Source organism: Choloepus didactylus, chromosome 1, assembly GCF_015220235.1.
Source record: "Choloepus didactylus isolate mChoDid1 chromosome 1, mChoDid1.pri, whole genome shotgun sequence".
Lineage (NCBI taxonomy): Eukaryota > Metazoa > Chordata > Mammalia > Pilosa > Megalonychidae > Choloepus > Choloepus didactylus.
Genome location: NC_051307.1, coordinates 17,810,105 through 17,833,657, shown reverse-complemented (window position 1 = coordinate 17,833,657; position 23,553 = coordinate 17,810,105).

The following is a 23,553-nucleotide window of genomic DNA, read 5'->3' as shown; positions in this document are numbered from 1 at the left end:
TGTCTTTACACCTGAAAGAATAAAAATAGGAGTAAAAAGTAAAAGTAAAAAAAGAACACCCAAATCATCCCCCCATCCCACCCTATTTTTCATTTCGTTTTTTGTCCCCATTCTTCTACTCATCCATCCCATACACGAGATCAAGGGAGTGTGATCCACAGGGTTTTCGCAGTCACAATGTCAACCCTTTTAAGCTACGGAGTTATAAAATCGCTGCAGTTTGATAGATGCAGATACTTATGTCTAGCTCTTCCAATACACTACAACCTAAAAAGGGATATCTATATAGTGTATAAAAATGTCCACCAGAGTGACCTCTAGACTCCATTTGAAATTTCTCAGCACTGAAACTTTATTTTATTTCATTTTGCTTCCCCCTTTTGGTCAAGATGATGTTCTCTATGCCAGGATGCCGGGTCCACACTCATCCTGGGGAGGCATATCCTTCATTGTCAGGGAGATTTATGCCCCTGGGAGTCAGATCTCACATAGAGGGGAGGGAAGTGGGTTTACCTGCTGAGTTGGCTTAGCTAGAGAGAGAGGGCCACATCTGAGCATCAAAGAGGTACCCTGGGGGAGAGTCTTAGGCACAATCACAAGCAACTGTACCCTATCCTTGGCAGTAGCAAACTTCATAAGGGCAAGACCCAAGATAGAGGGCATGGCATACCAAACTGTCAGTCCTCAATGTCCCTGAGAATATCAGCAACAACCCAGTTGGGGAAGTCCAACACCTCTGCATTTCCCCTCAGCTCCTCAGGGGGGCCATGCATATATATATATTTATTCTCTGCCCAAATTACTTTGGGATGTATCACTGTTTCACGCTAAGCTTTACAAACATACCATATCTCATGCCCTATTCAGAGTTCCGTGTAATTATGGTTATTGAATAAACTGACCATACAAGTTAAATTATTTAGTGTACTACAGAAATAAAGATCCTGCACCAAATAAACACCTCTTTCACTTGGTCTCAAATAGAAGTTGAAGTTCTGAAACACAGTCAGTATTGTCCTTTACCCTTTGGCCCAGTTTGCCTTTGTCCTAACCAGATCTGCTAAAGATTTTTTTCGTACAAGAATGTGTTTCATATAAATGGAATTGTACTGTTGGAGCACCACTTGCTGATTCATTTTACTTATCATAATGCTATTAGAATTCATCCATTTTGTTGCATATATCAATAGTTCATTTCTTTTTATTGTTTAGTAGTGTTCAACTGTATGATACTCCACAACTCTTTGTTCATCAATTAACGTGAGGTGCTTTGGACTCCTTCAGTGTTTGTGGTTTTTGTGAATAAAGCTGCTACTAACTATAAGGTAGAAGTCTTTATATGGCCATATGTTTTAATTTCCTAATCAGATATCTCAGTATGGAATTTATGGATTATACAGTCATTGTATTTTTTAAAATTAAAAATGCCCAAACTATTTTCAAAGATCACTGGAAAATTTCACAGTCTCATCAGCAATGTAGGAGAATCCCAGTTCCTTTAAATCCTGGCTAACAATTGGTGTTTAACATGTTTCTAATTAGCCATGCTAGTGCATATGTAGGAGTATACCTTTATATTTTAATTTGCTTTTCTACGATATCATCTTGTGGATTTCTTCTTTCTGTCATTAAAAAATGTTCTGATTTTTTGCTAGTGATGCTTCTTACTTTAAGCTCTATGTATATGTTAGTCTTACTGGTCATTGTTTGTAGTCAGTATCTTCCTTCCCCATCCCTTTGATTTCAAGTACTCAATCCTATTATGTTTGCACTTCTTGTAAGCATATTATCAGATTTTGCTTCTTTATGTTGACTGATTTTTTTTCTTTTACTTTAAGGTATTACCTGTTTACTGTGATGAAATTATTTATATATTTGGACCATAGGTACAGTTTGATATTTGTTTCCTTTTTAAGCCATGTCATTTATGCTCATTCTCCTACTTCTTGTTTTTATTTGAATTAATCAAATGTGTTATTAACACATGTGCTTGTTCGGATGTATTATGTCCCCCAGAATGACATGTTCTTTGATGCAATCTTTCTGGGCAGAGCTATTAGTGTTGATTAGGTTTGAATCTTAGGATTAATTTGTTTCCATAGATATGAGACCCACTCAACTCTAGGTGATAACGCTGACTGAGTTATTTCCATGGAGGCGTGGCCCCGCCCATCTAGTATGGGTCTTGATTTAATCACTGGAGTCCTTTTAAAACACTGGCACAGACCCAGACACTATCTGGATTTGCTCAGAGATGCTTGGAGTTCTGGAGTTGTGGATCCCTGATGTTGGCTGCAGCTTGGGGAGACATTTTGGAGACAGCCTTTGAAAGCAGACTTTTCCTGACACTTTGGAGCAACTAGCCCATAGTTTGCCCTGAGAAGCTAAGCCTAATGACATTGTGTAACCCCATTTTGAAACACAACCTGGGAGCAAGCAGATGCCAGCCACATGCCCTCTGAGCTAACAGAGGTTTACCTGATGTCATTGGCCATCCTTCAGTGAAGGTACTCTGTTGTTGATTTCTTACTTTGGACACTTAATGGCCTTAAGACTGTAATTTTAGAAACCAATAAACAACTTTTATGAAAGCCATTCCATTTCTGGTGTTTTGCAAAAAGGCAGTATTATCAAACTGAAAAACCCACGTTTTGCCCCTGTCTACTCTTCTGTCATAAATGAGTTTATTAATCCCTCATTTTTATCCAAGGGATTATAATTGGAATTCTTGAGTTAAAACGGTTAAATACAATGAATTTAATGATTTAATTGAAATTTATACTACATTAGAACAATATGCTTCCATCTTTTGTAATATAGTTGATATGCATTTTGATTTACTAAAAATTTTAAAAACTGCAAGAAGTTATCATTACTTATGTATGGCCAACATGCATTTTATTTTCTTATAAATTATTTCTGGTTTATTTCATTATTTTGTAAATGTCTGTGTTTCTGTCTTGGCCATTTTCCTTCCGTTGGTATAAAAAAAGACACTCCTTAGAAAGATGTCAGGTGGAAAACCCAAGTACATCCCCAATAAAGCACATCTAAATATCCAAATCTCAGGTATAAGGAAACAGGCAATGACAAAGGAAAAATAAAATATGATGTTAGGAAGAGGAGTGCTCTCTAAGTTTGCCTGGGTTGCTATAGCAAACACTAGCATCTTGTTGGCTTAAATAGCAGGAATTGATTGTCTCAGTTTGAGAAGTTAGAATTTCAAAGTCAAGGTGTTTTTAGGTCATGGATTCTCAACAAGTCTGTATTGTTCTGTTCATATCTTACCAGTAATCTACAACTCAGCTCAGTCTCCTATACATGCCAATATTTCCCTATTCTCTTCTATTACTACTGTGTCCGAATTTCCTTCTTATATACTCCAGTCATAATGGATTAAGGTCACACTGATTCAGCATGGCTTCACCTTAGATAACACCATTTTCAAAATCCTACCTACAAGTGCAGTTTCACATCCGCACTGTGATTCAGTTGTCCTCATCTTAACTAAAAAGATCTTCAAAGATCCAACACGCACGTTGTTTCACATAAACTAGAACAGGAGTTAGGATTTGAACATGTCTTTGTGGGGAACATAATCCATTCACTAAGGAGTTTTGTGTGATATTTTCATTAGTTAAGAAATTTAGCATATGAGTTTATGATGTAATGGGATTATGTGTGGGTGGTTGCAATGGTTACAGATCTTTTGAAAGAAATTTTCATTTAGAAATAACTGATTCTTAGGCCTTTGCTCTTTTAGGGAGAAGCCAAAATTGTGTGAGGTGGAAGCAACCAGTTTTGTACACACTGGTCACGTTGATTGGTGTTTTAAGCCACATTAGCTTTTCAGGACCATAACTGTGCAGGAATTTCCACTTTATAATCAACGACATGTGAAAATGACCATGAAATAAGCAAGAAAATGATAATATTTGAAATATATCATACTTATTGAAAGATTACTTAGATATCAAAGGAAACATTTAGCTGCATTTAAAAAAATATTCCTTATAATCTTGCTGTAGAAGCAAAGAGAGATGTAATCTGATTCTTTCATGATAGCCAAAAGTTAGATTGTTGTTAAATTGAAGACACTGGATGGGATGAACAAAACCAGTAGTGGGTACTTGCCAAGTGGACACATCCAGGAGCTCAGGGGCTTGATTATATTTTTCAAAAGAATCCACATGGCCAGTATCTTCCATACCAACATGGATGGCAGCAGCCATATCCATATCCACCATAGCCATGATAGCCACAGCCATAGCCACAGCCATAGCCATAGCCCAGCTCTTTACAGTAGTCACCATAGTAGACCATGGTGTCAGGAGTTGATGGTTCAAGTGTGGAAGAGGAAGAGGTTGTCCTGAATTTGATATCACTATCTGCAGAGGACCTTTTATACTTCCTCTGTGGTAGGCATGGCAAACCACAGGCAAGTTGCCCTCATTGAAAATTATTTTTGCATTAACCATGAATACCATCACTAACAAAACCTCATAAATCCCGTATGTCATGAAGACTTCATAGCCAAGATTACTGTGTGCTGTTATATCAAGTATTTCACAATCAAACCAGGTGCATTGAATGATACATCCTTACCTCGTTTTAAAGCTCTTGCAAACCGAAAGCCTAAATTTAAATTGCATGATGTGAGTCTATGATCACAGAAGCTATGCAATCCATAAATGATTGAACTTTTTTTGGTTTACCAATTTCCTCAATTTTATTGACACATTTTGGTCTAGGAAGTGATCCCGTATGGATTCTCAACATTGTTTTAAGATTAAGGTTAATTATTAACATCCTATATAGAGATGGACAACTGAAGCACAAATATGTAAGGTAAAATGCTTAATGTCATGAATCTGAAAGTGGCAGAATTAAGCTCTAATTCCAGAGTACTGACTCCAGATCTTTTACTCTTGTCTACTAGGTTCCAGTGACTGCCCAGGAATCATTTCCATTTGAACATAAATTTAGGGAGGTATTTGGCTTCCTTATTCAGTTGAGCTCTAAATTTAATTGCTATAAAAATTATTGACCATTATTTTGTTTCCCAAAATATGAGATATTTTCTCAAGAACTCTCTTTGTTTGTGAAATCTGCTAAGTTCCATGAAAATATATTTTGGTCAGTATTGCTTCTTAAAATAATAAGACACACTTTTCCTCATCTTCTAAACAGAACACAAACTGCCAAATATCTTGAAACTTAAACACATTTATTTCATGGACATGAGATTTCTTAAATTAAATGGAATTTCTTCTTGAATCTAATACTGGATTTGGGACCTATATTTGAAACCATAGAAAAAATATGTATTGTGTAAAAAATGTGATCAAATTAATTATTCAGGTAAGTAAGAAAGAAAAGCCAAGTTTTCTCAGTTACGGTGTGCAGAATTTCAAACTATTTTTAATCAATCAACAGTCTCATGAAGCTTAGTGATATCTTTCTTTTGATTCTAGTAGTAAACCACCGGTGATGTTAAAATGAGGAGGGAAATTTCTATAGGAAATTTTGTAGGTTTGAAGCAGAAAGAAGCTCAGGGTTAAGTTAGATTATCATGACACCTTAATGTCACAAAATTATTTATTGTAAATATTTGTAAACAATTATTTATTGTATATTATTTAATGGAAAAAGGTATGGCCTGGAGCAGGTCTATTGAAAATAGTCTATTGAAAATGCTGCTGCATCGTGGCCCCTTGTGGGTAAGATGACTATGCTATTGAGTCAAAATTCCTACAATCAAGTCATGTGCCTATAATGTGCTTTTTTTATTCTCATTTTAAATCTCTTTTTCACTCTTTATTTGGTTAACTAATCTTTGAAGTAGTTTTGTCTAATTTAATAATGCACTAAGTTCTAAAATGTTGCTTTTTAAAATTCTCTTATTACTTCTGCATGTATTATATGGAGATCTACAGAATAAAAAGATTGTTAACATCCATAGAGTTCATTCAGGAGTGGAAAGTAAGATTTTAATCTTCATTTTTTTTTAATTTATTAAGCAAAATATCATGCAGTCTTTGAACAGATGTTTCAAATTCCATACAGACTTTGTAAAATTGTATTACTACTTCTTCATGCATTAAACGGGGATCAACAGAGTAAAGAAAAAGTCATAATCCATAGAGTTTATTCAGGAGTGGGAGGTAAGCTTTATATTTTTTGTTATTTATTTTAATAAGCTAAATTTCATGCAGATTCAGAAGTATATAGAATTGTATTATGAAATTCCATGATGCATCCCCCATATTAAATAATTGTCAAATTCTGCAATCATTTTCCTCTTGTGTATCTCAATCTTAAAATGAGCTTAAATAAATACATATAACAACAGTGCCATTATTATGCCAATGGAGTGAAAAATTCCTAAACATCATCTAATAGTGAAATCACGGTTAGTTTTCCTTTATTGTGTCACAAATATAATTTTATAATCAAGATATTTACATTTAGGCTCACATAATATTTTGGGATAATGTCCCTTAATTCTTTCTAAATGCATTATAGATGTTCTACTATCCCTTTTCCCATGGATTTATTTTTTTTTAATATAAATCAAATATTTCTTGTTCTATAGAATTCTTGAATTCTGAATTTGGCTGATTTCATTCTTACGGTTTCTCATATTTCTCTCTCGTACCATTGGTAACCTGGTAGCTTGATATAGAAGGTTGATATGATTCAGGAGTTTTGTTTGTTTGTTTTTTGGCAAGAATGAGACTTTATAGCTGTTTTGTGTACTTCCTTTGAGTAATATTAGGAGGTGCATGGTATTTCATTATTTCACATTTAGTAATAATAAGCTTATTAGTTAGACTTCATGTTATGATTTGCTATATAAAAAATCTGTCATTATGTCTGTGTTAGGTGTATATTTCTATAAAGAGAAAAACTTTCATTAATAGAGTTTATTCAGAAGAGGCATAAATGCTAATTCATTTTTAAAATCAATTTTCAGAATAATGAGTGAGTTTCTTAGCAATGTTTTAAAATAACCATGTTTTAAGCATCACTATAAATTCTTCAAAATATCTGACATGTGTCCATCTATTGCAGTCACTATACTTCTTGATAAAAATTGTCCTTTTATTGACAGCTGGAGAACTTTACAGTTGCCTCCTGTATATTATGGACAAAACTCTAACAGTGCCTTTATAAGTTCCTTCATGTATAATATAACAATATTTTCCAAGACCATCTACTATATTTACTGCACTTCACAATGAATAAGTCATTTTATAAGAAGCCCTTATAGTTAGAAAATGCTTTCTTGGTACTTAGGGTGGTTCATTGCTGATGCTGCTATGTCATGATTTTTATAGGATTTCTAAAGGGAGAGACCTGGAAAATATTTCTTTGAAAAAAATAGTTCAAGATAAAAAATCATGAGCCAAACTGATACTCTCAATGCATTAAATATTATAGAGCTTCTACTTGAGATCTTTCATTTTAAAGTGGGCTTTAATTTACCTTATGATGAAAACCCTGGTTCTTATTAGAGTGACTTAAATTATCATTTATTTGATATCTTTGTATGTATTTGTCTCTGTCTTTGTCTCTCTCTCTGTTTTAATTTTCCTTTATGTATATTTTACCTGAAACACAGAAGCAGAATAACATGTTTGACAATATTTTGCCTAATTATTTTGTATGTCAGCACATTCAGACTTGGGCTTACCTACCTTACTTTGTTCATGAATTTTAGAATAATATTAAATTTAATTTTATTTATGGAAAATATTTATGTGTTTATAAATTTAAAATATGCAAAAAATTCATTCAATGATATCTAGCTTCTGAGTCAATTTTTGTGATCCATACCTATTAAGATATTTTTATAATTATATGTTGTATATTGTTGATACACAAATGGAGATATTCTGTACATGTTGTTCTTCACATTGCTCTTTCTACTTAACAGTTTCTCTTGGATAACATTCACTAATATTATGTAGAGTGATTTCTCGTTTCTTAATGCAGATGTAGAGTGCTCCTGTACCCATTTGCTGCTGCTACATAACAAAACACTCTGAAAATTGACAGCTTGAAACAACACTTACCTTCATGTATCTATAAGTCAGCTATGAAGGTGTGATTGTCAAGTCAAACTCAACCGATTTAAATTGGGTTTGCTCATATATTTTGTGGTTACCCTGTAGCTTTCTAGGTTAGAAAGACTTTGGCTGCGTTTGCTAAGTTCTGCTCCATTCAGTAGAGTATGATGGGCATGTTCTCATGGTAGAGGCAGGGGTAAAAGAAGAAAGCATAAAATCTCTTTGTAAAGATGGGTTTACAACAATTTGCTAACATCCTAATGACCAAACCTGTCATACACCTGAGTCCATGGTAGAGGAATGAAGCAGACTGCACCACCTGTGGTGAGAGGTCAGAGATTGGGGCCGTCCATGCAAACAATAACCACAATTCTGTTGTGAGAGTGTAACATATGTTATTCGAAATTAATGTGTTTCCTCTGTTTGTTTGGGGCTGGTAGAATGCAGGAGAAGGAACTATGTACAGAGAAAATCAACCATGATCAGCTTTATGATCTAGTATTGCTGCTATGGAAAAATGTAAGAGCAGCATATGTTTGGAATTCAGGTTCCTCACCGGTTGGTGCTGTTTGCTTCCATTCCATGGAATAATGCTGAATGAGTAGTTGCAGTAATAAGGTTCTACATAGATCAGAGAAACAGCCTCTCAGACCCATGGGATGAAGATCTGGTTACTAGCAAGAAAGCATCCTCTATCCTATTAGGATGTTGACTGTGTATGCACAAAATCTTAAATACTGTGTGAGTGTCCCTCAATACTCATTGAAATCACATGCTTAAAAAATTACCTGTGCATGAGTCCTTGACTCATCCCTCATACTCAGATAAATAAATCCTAGAAACTGTTTGATCATTAATATATGCTATCTGCCTGCTCTGATCTTCTCCAAAATGACTTAAAAATTTCCCCTCTATCAGGTCCTTCCCTGTATAATTTATGTAGTTTCTGTTCCCATAGTTTTCTCCTTAGCTGGCCTTTATCTTTTGTCTGTGTTTTTCCAGTATCCTGAGGCTTTGATTGCCCTAGCTCCCTCAGAGCTCACTCCAGTCTTTTTATTCTTATCCATTATCTTTTTTGGGTTCTATTCTCAGATCTTCTAACTGGTTTCCCATTTGACCAGGTCCTCTCCCATTGATTAGTATTCAACAGTGTTTGTTTTTCATTGCTTTGTACTTACGATCATCAGAATTCACTTACTTCCATTACTTTGTTTTTTGCTGGTTATACAGATGGATGAAATTTGTAGTCAATAAAAATATGCATTTTGATGTTTTCAAAATAGAAGCTGAAAATATGAAACTCAAAACCACTGTACTATAAAAACAATGAACTTATTCCATATGACTGATGTGCTGATCATAACCACATGGTTACCTGGTTTAGACACTCAAAGAGAAGCTGGATGAACAGACCCACATTGTGGTCTGCTATGGGAAGTGCATTAATCAAATATGGTAGAGAACAAGACAGCATCATTCAGAGAGATGTTGGGTGAAAAATCCAAGGACAACAACAGGGAAGCACAACTAGATATTAAAATCTCAGGTATAAGGAAATAGGCAAAGACAGAGGAAAATAAAATATGATGATGGGAAGCAGGAGTGTTGTCTAAGTTTGCCTTGGCTAATACAGGAAACAGAGTCTTGTTTTACAAGAGCTTTGTTGGCTTAAACAACAGGAATTTATTGCCTCAGGTATTGAAGCTAGAACTTCAAAATCAAGGTGTTGGCAGGTCACGCGTTCTCTGAAGTCTCTAGTTTTCTTTGGGTGATCTTCCAGCAATGGACAACTGAAGTTCAGCCTCCAACACATGAAGATATTTCCCCTCTATTCTCTTTTGCTATTACTGTGTCCAAATTTCCTCTGCTTATAGAACCCAGTCATATTGGATTAAGGCCACTCAGTTTCAGCTTGACCTCACCTTAGCTAGTACGATCTTCAAAATCCTCTTTAGAAATGCAGTTTCACAACCACACTGTGATTCAGTTTGGTGTCTTTTTAAATAAGATCCTCATGAACCAAATTACAAGTTGTTGTATATACACAGAACCAAGAAACAGGACTTGAACATGTGTTCAGTTCATTCCATAACAAGTTTTGTGTGACAATTTCATTAGTTACAAAATTTATCATATAAGCTAATGATTTAATATGATTGTGTGTGGGTGGTTTCAGTGGTTACAAATTTATTGAATGAATGTTTCATTTAGAAAAAACTGATTCTTAGGCCTTTGATATTTTAAGAAGAAGCCAAACTTGCATGAGGAAGAAGCAGTTAACTATGTACACATTTGAAGGTCAGCTTCAGATGGTATTAGAAGTATGCGAAGAACAAAAAATCAAAATAAAAAGATGGAATATTTTGGAATGTGGAAACCCCAAAAAGGACAATTATGACAGTCAATACTGACAATGAGATGCTGTACCTCAACTCACTTAAAACCACTTCACAAGGAACTGGTCATCATGATGGATCTTGCAAGTCAAATCAGTCTTTTAGGATTGTAGTCATGCAGGAGTTTCCCATTTACCATCATCCTCATGTGAAAATGATCAGGAAAGAAACAAGTAAAAAGTTGCATTTGAAAGATTAAATTTATTGAAATAATTACTTAGGATATCATAGGAAATATTTAGCTGTATTTTAAAATATATTCTTTATATTCTTGTACAGAAAACCAAAGATAGTTGATATCAGTAGCTCTTTCATGATAACTTAAGTTTAAATTAATGCTATATTGAAGAAACTGGACAGGATGAACAAGACTGACAGCAGGTACTTCTCAGGTGGACACATTCAGTAGCTCTGGGGCTTGATTGTATTTTTCAGTAGAATCCACATGGCCAGTATCTTCCATACCAACATGGGTGGTAGCAGCCATATCCATAACCACCATAGCCATGATAGCCACAGCCATAGCCACAGCCATAGCCATAGCCCAGCCCTTTACAGTAGTTGCCGTAGTAGATCATGGTGTCAGGAGTTGATGGCTCAAGTGTGGGTGAGGAAGAGATTGTCCTGAATTTGTTATCACCATCTTCGCACAGCCTTTTATACTTCTTCTTTAGTAGGTGTGGCAAACCACAGGCAATGTTGTCCTCAATACAAATTGTTTTTGCATTAATCACGAACAATCACCCAACAAAACCTCATGAATCTTTTATGTCATTGGGCATCATGAATCCTTCATAGCCAAAATTATTTTGTGCTATTTTAGTAAGATTTTCACAATCAAGCAGTTTCCTTGAATGACACATTCTGGAACTGCTTTTTAAGTTCTTACTGACTGAAAGCTTAAATTTAAATTGCACAATGACAGATTAATGACAGAATTTCTGCATTCCCCAAATGATTGAATTTTTTTTTCTTTTGGTTTACACTAACCTCAATATCACCAATTCATTTTGTTCTAGAATGTGACCCTCTATGAATTATCAAGATTGCTTTGTGATTAGGTAAAATTATCACCATCCTATTTGCAGGTAGGTTAAGAAGCACAAGGAGGAAAGCAAAAGTCTTGTCATACATCTAAACATAGCAGACTTAATATTTGAACGCAGAGGGCTATTTCTGGAAGTTTTACTCTTATCTGCTATGCCCTAGTGCCAACTCAGAAAATCATTTTACTATGAACATATTTTAGAGGTTATTTGAATTATTCAGTTCATCTCTAAACTTAATTGTTATAAAACTATTGGTCATTATTTATGTTCCCCTATATCTGAGTTATTTTCTCAAGACTTTGTTTATTTGTGAAAACCTACTAAGTTCCATGAAAATATTATCTTGGCTAGTTTTACTTATTAAAATAATGAGAAACCTATCCTCATCTTCTGGACAGAACACTAATATGTTGAATTACTTCCAGTTTAAAAAATTACTCCATGACAATGAGATATCATAAATGAAATGGAATTTCTTCATTGATCTAGCACTGGATTCAGTACCTAAATTTGAAACTATTGGCAAAATATTCAGTGTTTTAAAAATTGTGATAAAAGAATTATTGATATTTGTGAGAAAGAAAAGTCCAGTTTTCTCAGTTTTGGTGTTGCAGAATTTTTATCTGTTGGGTGTCTCATGAAGCTCAGTGATATCTTTTTTTTTCTTTCCTTTTTAGTAGTAAATTACCAGTGATGTAAAAATGAGGTGGAGAATTTCTAAAGGTAAATTCATAGGTTTGAAGCAAAAAGAAGCTCAAGGTTAAATGAGCTATCATAAACTTTTTAATATCAACAAACAGATGTAAAATGATTGGTTGACAGGAGCAGGTCAGAATTACTCTACTGAAAATATTGCTTTCAACCATAAAGATTTGTAATAAAACATCTATTTGAAGATCTGGTGGGAGTCAGGCTTGGTAAATGAGACAATTGATTCACATTTAGGGCCCACGATTGGTTCAGATTGGCTAAACAAAGGGAATTTCTACAGTGCCTCTGAGGATATGTCCTAAAACATGGAGTTCACAAATCACTCAGAAAGTCCTGCAAATTAGCGATAGCATGACAAGTATGGTGGGTCCCAACTACCCTGAAGGTACATAAAACACCCTCTGCCTGGACAATTGTCAAAAGTCAAGTTATCTACACACTTCTCTACACAAGTACAACCTCAACAATCCAAAGCATCTGTGGAAATAATATGGAAACTGCACAAGAGCTGTGGCTCTAGGTGCTCTTGCGGGGTATGGCTGGGCTGTGGCCATGGCTCTTTCTAAGGCTGTGATTTCCACACACTGGGCTGCAGCCGTGGCTGTGGATGTGGCTCCTGTTTCCTGGTGGTGGCCCTGGCTCTGGTTACTGCTGTTGAGGACACTGTGTGAGACTCTCACTCGACACCTGAGCATCAGGATTCCCCAGTTAGATCCTCATATGGTCTGGTCTTCCAACATAAGTGATATTTATACTTCATCTTGGAAGTCTGTTCTGTTACTGACCTAGAAACTGAGCTACAAATTCCCTGGATTTGTTTCATGAGAAGTGAGATTATGTGACATTTCCCTTTTAACCTCTCACTTCTCTACTTTTATTGGTATGTTCTTGTTACATACCAATAAAAGAGCCTTGATGACTCTCCTGCTAGAGATTTTTCATATAAATGAAATTATACAGTTTGAACTCCTTTTGTCTGATTAATCTTACTTACCATAATGTTTTTAAGAGTAATCCATTTAGTTGCATACATCAATAGTTGATTTCTTTTTATTATTCAACTGTATATTCAACTGTATGAATATACCACAACTATTTGTTCATTAATTAATCTGATGACCTTTCAGCTCCTGCAATGTTTGTGGTTATTACGAATAAAACTGCTAAGAACTCTACTGTAAAAGTCTTTGCATGGGCATAGGTTTTCATTTCCTAATTAAATACCTAGGAATGGAATTTAGAAATCAGAAAATCATTTAAATTTTTAATAAAAAATTGCCAAACTATTTTTAGAGATAATTGGTAAATTTTGCAGTCTTATCAGCAATGTAAGAGAATTGCATGTTCTTCAAATCCTTTCTAAAAAGGATTTTCATGTCTCTTATTAGCCATTCTTGTGCATGTGCAGTGGTAATTCTTTGATATTTTCTTTTGCTTTTCCATGTTATCATCTTGTGTATTGATCCTTTCATCATTACATAATGTGCTGATTTCTGGCTAGTAATGCTTATTACTTTAAAGTCTATGTATTGAATGTAGTGTTACTGTTATTTATATAACAAATATAATATTTATATAATGTTATTTATATAATAAACATATATTTATATAATAAATTTAACTATTTTCTTGTCAATTATGGTACACTAGAAGGATGATTTCCCATCTTGCAGTCTTTTGTACTGTAATTGTCATGCATTTTAATTTTCTATATATTTTAAATCCTGAAGGAAGTTATTAGCATTATTTTTATGATCAATTTTCATTTCACTTTCCTATGAATTACTTTCTGGTGCATTTCATTCTTCTGTAGATATCTGTGTTTCTGTCTTGATCATTTTCTTTCTCTCAGGGTAGCTCTGCCATTTGTGTGTAGTGCAGCTCTGCTGGCAATGAATTTTCTCAGTATTTATTTGCCTGACAAAATCATTTCAGTTCAATTTTTGATGGTATTATTGCACTTATATTTTCTATACTGATAGTTATTTTCAATACATCCTCAAAATAACATTACATTTTCTTTTTTATTCCATTCATGTTTTTCTGCTTGGAAGTATTGCTGTCAATTCTACTATTGTATGTAGACATCATGTATGTTTGCTCTGGCCGTTTTTAAAATTTTCCATGCATCTGACTCAAGGCAATTAAAATATGAGTATGCATGTTTTTAATTGTTTTTGTATTTTTGGCATAGCAGAGATTTTAGTGTCATGGGTTGATATTTTCATCAACATTACTTTTGAAAAATGTTTGAATATTTTCTTTTACCAATTGATGGTTTCTCATTCTTTCTTATTTTCTAAGATTAACTTTGTATTATAGTATTGAAATTGTTGCAATGATGTGTTTTCAAACAGTTGGTTTTTCACGGAGTTACGTGTAGTAACTGGGTCATGTTGATCTTCCTCAGCTCTCATCTGTGAAGAGTGGTGTTTTCTGAAGGCAGGTCTCACTCAGAGCGGACTACTTCTGTGTTTTATTTAAGATGAAAATTTGAACATATTAGATGTGATGTCCTTTTCCCATCCATCATACATTTAGTTGGTAGTAAAGACACATTGTATAAACAAAAAGCAAGAACAACAAAGTGTCTAATTGAATGAAACCCAGTATCAGATGAGTATTTGAAGAGTATCACTAAAGTAAAAGAAAACATGGAATAGACAAATATATTCTTGAGTTATGTGTTTTTCATGATTGAAAGGTAATTTTGTTTTATGTTATTTAAAGTAAAGATAGCTTTATCTGTCAAATTGAATACTGTTATAAGAGAGGCCAAAAGATTTAGGAATAGAGTTCAAAATAAATCATTTAACAAATGTTTAGGGTACATTCTATAATCCAATAATATTTTCAGGTAATGAATTAGTGTACCTTATAAATAATCTTCATGAGACCTGTTTATCATTTTTACAATGTGCTTGTATGGAAGAAGTACTTTGAAGAAAGTTCTAGCACCCCAGGGAAAATATAACTTAAATATATTAAGGTGCATTGAGTTAAAAAAATTATCAAAATTTGAAGCAAAAATATGAATAGAGTTATATGTGGTTTTATAAATATTTTCCATTTCTAAAGATGATTTAAAGATATTTGTTTATAGTTGGGTCTTATGTAATATCATTGTCAATTCTGACATTTCAAATATAAATAAGTCTATGCTTATCTTCTGTTAAATCATTACAATTCCTTACAGACAAATAAGGAATTCATCCAATCCAAATGAGAATAACTAAAAGAAATTCCATTTCCCATTGTTTCTTATTGGGGTGAGTTGAATTGAAGTCAGTTAGAAAATTAATTGTGACTCCAAAGGATAATTTGGTGTTACACACTAAATAATCTAATTATATAAGAGCAAGTGATTCCGTGTGATGACATTTCTTTTGTTGAGATAGTGAAACTGTCCTTGAAGAATTTCTGGACTAGAAACATCAGGCAGACATACATTTCAAGCTGCCTCCAAATGGTGTTCTTCTTATACAAGCTCAGAGAGTCTACTCTGCAAATCCCTTCCCAAATTTGCATTTAATGATATACTGTTGGTAGCTTTGAATAAGTCATGTTTACACCTTGGGAAACTCTAAACATGGGGCTTTTTTTCCCTCTGAGAATGATCTTCTTTCTTGTGCTGGATGTGCTGATGATAATCAGGCAACTAACTGGTTTAGAGACACTCAAAGACACACACGATGAGCAGACCCACATTGTGTGCAGAGAGAAGTGATGCATCCTAATATTGTATGATAGAGAACAAAAGAGACTCTTCAGAAAGACGTCAGGTGGAAAATCCAAGTACAACCACAATGAAGCACACCTAAATATCCAAAGCTTGGGTATAAGGAAACAGGCAGGGACAGTGGAAAATAAAATATGGTAACAGTAAAAAGGAGTATTGTCTAAGTTTGTCTGGACTGCTATAGCAAACACTAGAGTCTTGTTGGCTTAAACAAAAGGAATTTAATGTCTCAGTTTTTGCAGCAAGAATTTCAAAATCAAGGTCTTTGCAGGTCATGCATTCTCTGAATTCTCTAGTTTTCTGTGGGTGGCTTGTCAGCAATTAACAACTCAAGCGCAACCTCAAAGACATGGTGATATTTGCCTCCTATACTTTTTTTCTACTACTGTGTCCCAATTCCTCTGCTTATAGAATCCAGTCATATTGGATTAAAGCCATTCTGATCCAGCTTGGCCCCACTTAAGTCAATACCATCTGCAAAATCCAATTTACAAGTGCAGTTTCACATCCACACCATGATTCAGTTTGGCTTCATCATAACTAATAAGATCTTCAAAGATTCAATTTGCAAGTTGTTTCACATACAGGGGACCGGGAGTTAGGACTTGGACATATCTTTGTGGGGAACATAATCCATTTGATAAAAGTTTTGCAAGACAGTTTCATTAGTTAAAAAATTTAGCATATGAGCTAATGATTTAATATGATTATGTGTGGGTAGCTGCACTGTTTACACATTAATCGAAAGAAAGTTATTGAATCTCAGAGCACAGCTTATCAGGGTAATGCATATTGTTATGACTCCTAGATTGTAAGCTCTTACAGCAGTCACATGTACTCATGAGTTGTAAAGGTTATCTCTGAATTCCAAGGTGCTGAGGTGTTTATGTATGACCTGGTTGGTCCCTGTGATTTCTGGTATCTGTGTGATGCCTGAGACTCAGAGCTAGAGCTCAGCAGATATGATTGTTGGTGTTAGAGCATACAGCAACTGTTAAAAAAGCTGAAAAAGAGCCCAGACTTCAATTAGAGTCATGAATGAAGCAGATCCAGTTAGGACTAGGATACATCGGGCCAAAGGGTAAAGGGCAATACTGAATGCATTTTAAAACTTCAACTTCCATGTGAGATCAAGAGAAGATATGTTTATTTGAAGCAGGATCTATATTTCCTAAACAATTTTACTCACACAGTTTGTTCAAATACCATAATTACATGGGACTTTGAATAGGAAGTGAGACCTGGCAGGTTTGTACAAGGGAGTGTGAAATAGCAACACATCTCAAAGTAATTTGGCCAGAGAATAAAAATATATATGCAGGGCCCCTCTGAGGAGCTGGGGGAAAATGAAGAAGAGTTGGACTTCCTCACCTGGATTGTCGCTGATATTCTCACAAACATTGATGACTGATGGTTTGGTAGGCCAAGCTCTCTATCATGGGGCTTGTCCTTATGAAGCTTGTTATCGCAAAGGAGAGGATAAACCTTCTTATAATTGTGCTTAAGAGTCTTACCCTGAGTACCTCTTTGTTGCTCAAATGTGGCCCTCTCTCTCTAGCTAAGCCAGCTTGGCAGATGTGGGATCTGACTCCCAGGGGTGTAAATCTCTCTGGCTACACAGGATATCACTACCAAGGATGAATCTGGATCCAACATTGAGGGATTGAGAGTATCTTGACCAAAAGGGGGATGTGAAATGAAACAAAATAAAGTTTCAGTGGCTGAGAGATTTCAAATGGAGCTGAGAGGTCACTCTGGTGGGCATTCTTACGCACTATATAGTTTACCCTTTTTAGGTTTTAATGTATGGGAATAGCTAGAAGTAAATACCTGAAACCATCAAACTGCAACCCAGTAACCTTGACTCTCGACTTGTATAACAATTTAGCTTACAAAGATTGACAGTGTGAATGTGAAAACCTTGTGCATCAAACTCCTTTTATCCAGTGTATGGATGGATGAGTAGAAAAATGAGGACAAAAACTAAATGAAAAATAGGTTTGGTGGGGGATAATTTGGGTGTTCTTTTTTACCTTTATTTTTTATTCTTATTTTTACTTTTTTCTGATATAAGGAAAATGTTCAAAAATAGATTGGAGTGATGAATTCGCAACTATATGATGGTACTCTGAACAGTGGACTGTGCATAAATAATTGTATAATATGTGAATATATCTCAATCAACTGAATTTTTAAAAAGTGGTAGAATGATAATTGATAAACATGGAGGATTTTTTTTAAAAGCATACGAAGCACTTATTTCTAAATGAAACTTGTTCTATGAGTCTGCTATCACTGCAACCATCCAAACCTGTTCACCCTAAAACAGTAGCTCATATGCTAATTTAAACTAATGAAAAAATTCCAGAATACTTGCTATTGTTTGGATTGTGTTCACCACAAAGACATGTCCAAGTCTTAACTCCCACTCCTATGGGTATGAACCAAGATATAATTTGAATCTTTGAACATACTATTAGTTGAGATGAGGCCATCTCAATCAGGATGTGAATGTGAAACTGCATTTGTCAATAGGATTTTGAAGGTTTTATTAGGTAAAATGAAGCCCAATTGACTGAGGGTGGCTTTAATCCAATATGACTGAAGTCTATAAGCAGGGGAAATTTGGACATAGCAGTAGGAGATAAGGAGGCAGATGACATAATCTCATGTGTTAGAGGTAAATATTGAGTTGTGAATTTCCCACAAGCCACCACTAGAAAACTACAGTATTCGGATAATGGATGGCCTGGAAACACCATGATTTTCAACAACTCTCTTCCAAAACTGTGAAATTGTAACTTTCTCCTGTGTAAGCCAATAAGACTCTAGTATTTGTTATAACAGCACTGGCAAACTTGGACAATATTCCTATTTCCCATCATAATATTTTATTTCCCTCTGTCTTTTCTGTTTCCTTAAACCTTAGGTTTGGATATTTAGGTGTGCTTTAATTTGTTGTACTTGGATTTTCAACTTCACATTCATCTGTGTTTAAGACTCATCTATATATGATAGAGCATGCAAAATGGGTCTGCATACAGTGCTTGTCATTGAGAGTCTCTAAACAATGTAACTACTTGATTACCATATCAGTACAACCAGCATAAGAAATTAAATCACCACTTTCATAGAACAGGTGTTTTGAGTTTCATAATTTTGTCTTCTACTTTGAATCCATCAAAATGTATTTTCCACCATACCTATTAGAAGAAAAAAATCAAAGTAACTGAATTATAATACCCATTATTGAAGAAATTTATAATAATTTTTTGTTTTGTTTTATTTTAATTAGAGAATATGTGGGTTTACAGAACAATCATGCATAAATACTAGCTTCCCATATACCATCCCACCATAAACAATTGAATTGGAATGGAACATTTGTTACAACTGGTAGTAAAAAAAAAATTATAATTTTACTATTAATTAAAGTCCATGATTTAACTTACAGTTTACACTTTGTGTAGTGTAGTCCCATGGATTTTATCCTTAATTTTATTGTTACCTTATAAACAGTATAACAATTCCCCTTTAATTCATAATCAGATATATAATTCACTGCTATTAATTGCATTCACATTGTTGTACTACCATCACCTCCATCCTTTACCAAAATATTTCCATCATTCCAACTAGGAATCTGTACATTTTAAGCTTTAACTCCCCATTCCTATCCAGGCCCACCTCCCCAGGTTACCTGTATTCTAGGTTCTGACACTATGTGTTTCCTTATTCTAATTGTTTCAAAACAGTGAGATCATACAATATTGGTCCTTTGGTTCCTGGGTTATTTAACACAACATGGTATCTTCAAGGTTCATCCACGTTGTCATGTGTATCAGAACTTCATTCTATTTTATGGTTGAATAACATCCATTGCTTGTATACACCACACTTTAATTTTCCATTCATTGACTGATGGACACTTGAGTTGCTTCCAACTTTTAGCAATTGTGAATAATGCCACTATGAACAAGAGTGTGCAAATATCTCTTTGTGTCCCTGCTTTCACTTCTTCTGGGTCTATACCTAGTGGTGGGATTTCTGTGTCATATGGCAATTTTATACTTGGATTTCTGAGGAACTGCCAATCTGTCTTCCACAGCAGATGCACCATTTTACATTGCCACCAGCTATGAATGAGTGTCCTATTTCTCCACATAATTTCCACATTTGTTATTTATCTTTCTTTTTAAATTGTAGTCATTCTAATGGGTGTGAAATGGTATCTCATGGTTTTGATTTGCATTTCCCTGGTTGCTAACGTATTGATCATCTTTTCATGCACTTTCTGACCATTTGTATATCTCCCTTGGAGAGAAGAATCTTCAAGTCTTATTGGGTTGTTTTTGCTGTTCAGTTTTGCCGTTGTTTTGCTGTTTTATTGTTCAGTTCTTTATATAATTTGAAAATTAAACCTTTATCAGATGCGTGGTAAGTTGTTATTTTACTTTCAAAATAAAGTCCTTTGGTGATCAAATTTTATTCATTTTGATGAGGTCCCAATTGTCTATTTTTTTTTTTCTTTTATTACTTGTGCTTTTTGTGTAAAGTCCAAGAAAACATTGACAAACACCTGATTCTAAAGATGCTTCCCTACATTTTCTCCTATGAGTTTGTTATATCTAGCTCTTATATTAAAGACTTTGATCCATTTTGAGTTGATTTTTTTTACGTGGTGTTAAGTAGGAGTCCTCCTTTTTTAGCAAAAGAAGATCCAGTTTTCCCAGTATCATTTGTTGAAGAGACTATTCTTTATCCATTGAGGGGTCTTTGCTCCCTTGTCAAAACTCAGATGGCCACAAATGTGATAGTTGATTTCTGAGCTCTCAATTCTATTCCATTAGTCTATATGACTGTCCTTGTGCCAGTACCATGCTGTTTTAATTACTTTGGCTTTGTAATAAGTTTTAAGATCAGGAAGTGTGTGTCCTCCAAATTCAGTCATCTTATTCAATATGGCTTTAACAATTTGGGGCTCCTTGCACTTCCATATGTATTTGATGACTGGTTTTTCCATTTCTGCAAAGAATGTTATTGGAATTTTGATTATGAATGCAATGAATCTATAAATTTCATTGGGTAGAACTGACACATTAACAATATTTAGTGTTCCATTGTATGAACATGGAACATCCTTCCATATTTAGGTCTTCTTTAATTTCTTTTAGCAGTGTTATGTAGTTTTATGTACAAGTCCTTTAAATCCTTGGTTAGATTTATTCCTAGATACTTTATTCTTTTAGTTGCTATTATGAATGAAAGTTTTTTCTTGATTTCTTCTTCTGCATGTTCATTGCTTGTGTATAGAGACCATACTGATTTTAGAGTATTAATCTTGTACCTTGACACTTTAATGAATTTGTTTATTAGTTCTAGGAACTTGGTTGAGGATTTTTAAGTATTTTAAAGGTTTTTCTGTATATAGAGTCATATTAACTGCAAATAAGAAGAGTTTTAAATCTTCCTTCCAATTTAGATGCATTTTATTTCATTTTATTAGCAAATTGCTCTAGCAAGAACTTCCAGTACTATGTGGAATACGAGCAGTGACAGTGGGCATTCTTGTTTTTTTCCTGATATCAGAGGGAAAGCTTTTAATCTTTCACCGTTAAGTAGAATGTTAACTGTGAACTTCTAATACATGGTCTTTATGATGTTCATGAATTGTTTTTCTATTCCTAGTGTTATAGGTATTTTCAATAAGAAAAGTATTTTTTCAAATGCCTTTTCTGCCATCAGTTGAGATGATCATGTGGTTTTATTCCTTCCTGCTTCAGTTAATGTGGTGTATTACATTAATTGATTTTCTTATTTTGAACAAACTTGCATACCAAGAAAAATTTCATCATGGTGTAAAATTCTTTGAAAACGCTGTTGGGTTTTGTTTGCTAGTATTTTGTTGAGGATTTTTGCACCTATATTCATATAAAATATTGTTCTGTAGTTTTCTTTTCTTGTGGTATCTTTATCTGGCCTGGTGTGAGGGTGATGTTGACCTCATAGAGTGAGGAAGTATTTTCACAAAACTCTTGAATTTTTTGAGTTTGAGCAGAATTGGACTTAAGTCTTCTTGGAATGTTTTGTAGAATTCCTCTATGAAACTATCTGGTCCTGGGCTTTTATTTGTTGGGAGGTTTTTGATTACTGATTTAATATCTTTATTAGTAATTAGTGTGTTTTATTTCTTCTTGAGGCAATGTAGGAAGTTTTTGTGTTTCCAAGAATTTGTCCATTTTCATCCAGGCTATGTAATTTACTGTCATACAGTTATGCAAAGTACCCTTATAATTCTTTTTGTTTCAGTCAGTTGGTAGTAATGTCCCCCTTTTTGTTTCTGATTGTCATTATTTGTATCCTGTCTCTTTGTCTTTGTTGGACTAGCTAAAGTTTTCTCAATTTTACTGATCTTTTTAACAAAAAACTTTTGTTGATTCTTTTTATTTCCTATTTCATTTATCTCCTCTCCAATCTTTGTTGTTTCCTTACCTTTGCTCATTTTTGGTTTAGTTACAAAGTTAGGTCTCTAATTTGAACTTTCTTCCATTGTAATGTAAGCATTCATAACTATAAATTTCCCTCTCAGCACTGCATTTGCTGTATCCAAGAAGTTTTGGTATGCTGCATTTTTATTTTCATTTGCCTCAGATATTTCCTAATTTTGCTTGTGATCTTTTCTTGAAACCGTTCGTTGTTTTAGAGTTTGTGGTTTAATTTGTACCTATCTGAAAATTTTCCATTACTTCCTCTGTTACTGATTTCTAGCTTCATTTGGTTGTAGGTGGAGAATATACATTGTATGATTTCAATATTTTTAATTTTCTGAGCTCTGTTTTGTGACCCAATATTTGGTCTATCTTAAAGAATGACATATGTGCACTCAAGAAAAATGTATACTGTTGTTTTTGGGTGAAACATTCTATATCTGTTAGGTCTAATTGGTTTAGCTTATCATTCAAGTCCCGTACTTCCTCATTCCATGTTGATCCTCTGACTGGATATTCTATACATTATTAAGAGTGATATATTAGAGTCCCAAACTGTTATTGTAGAACCATCAGTTTCTTTCTTCATATCTGTCAGTATTTGTTTCATGTTTTGGGTCTCAGCTGTTTGGTGCATATGCATTTATAATTGTTAAATCTTCTTGTTGAATTGTGCTCTTTATAAGTATATAATGAATATCTAGGTCCCTCATAACTGTTTTGACTTAATGTCTATTTTACATAATGCTAGTATAGCTGCCGCAACCTCTTTTGGTGATTGCTTGCATGGTATGTATGCATTTCCTATCCTTTCACCCACAACCTATTTGTCTTTGACTTTAAGTTGAGTCTCTTGCAGACAGCATATTTTTTGGTCATGTGTTTTTATACATTCTGCCAGTCTCTGCCCTTTGAACAGACAGTTTAATTCAATGACATTTAAAGTCACTACTGACTGTACAAGACTTTCATCTGTTGTTTTGCTATTTAACCTTTATAAGTCTTATAACATTTTTGTCCCTCTCTTCTGTTAATGTCTACTTTTATATTTATTTGATTTTTTTGTGTTGTTCCCTATTGAATGCCTTCTCACTTCTA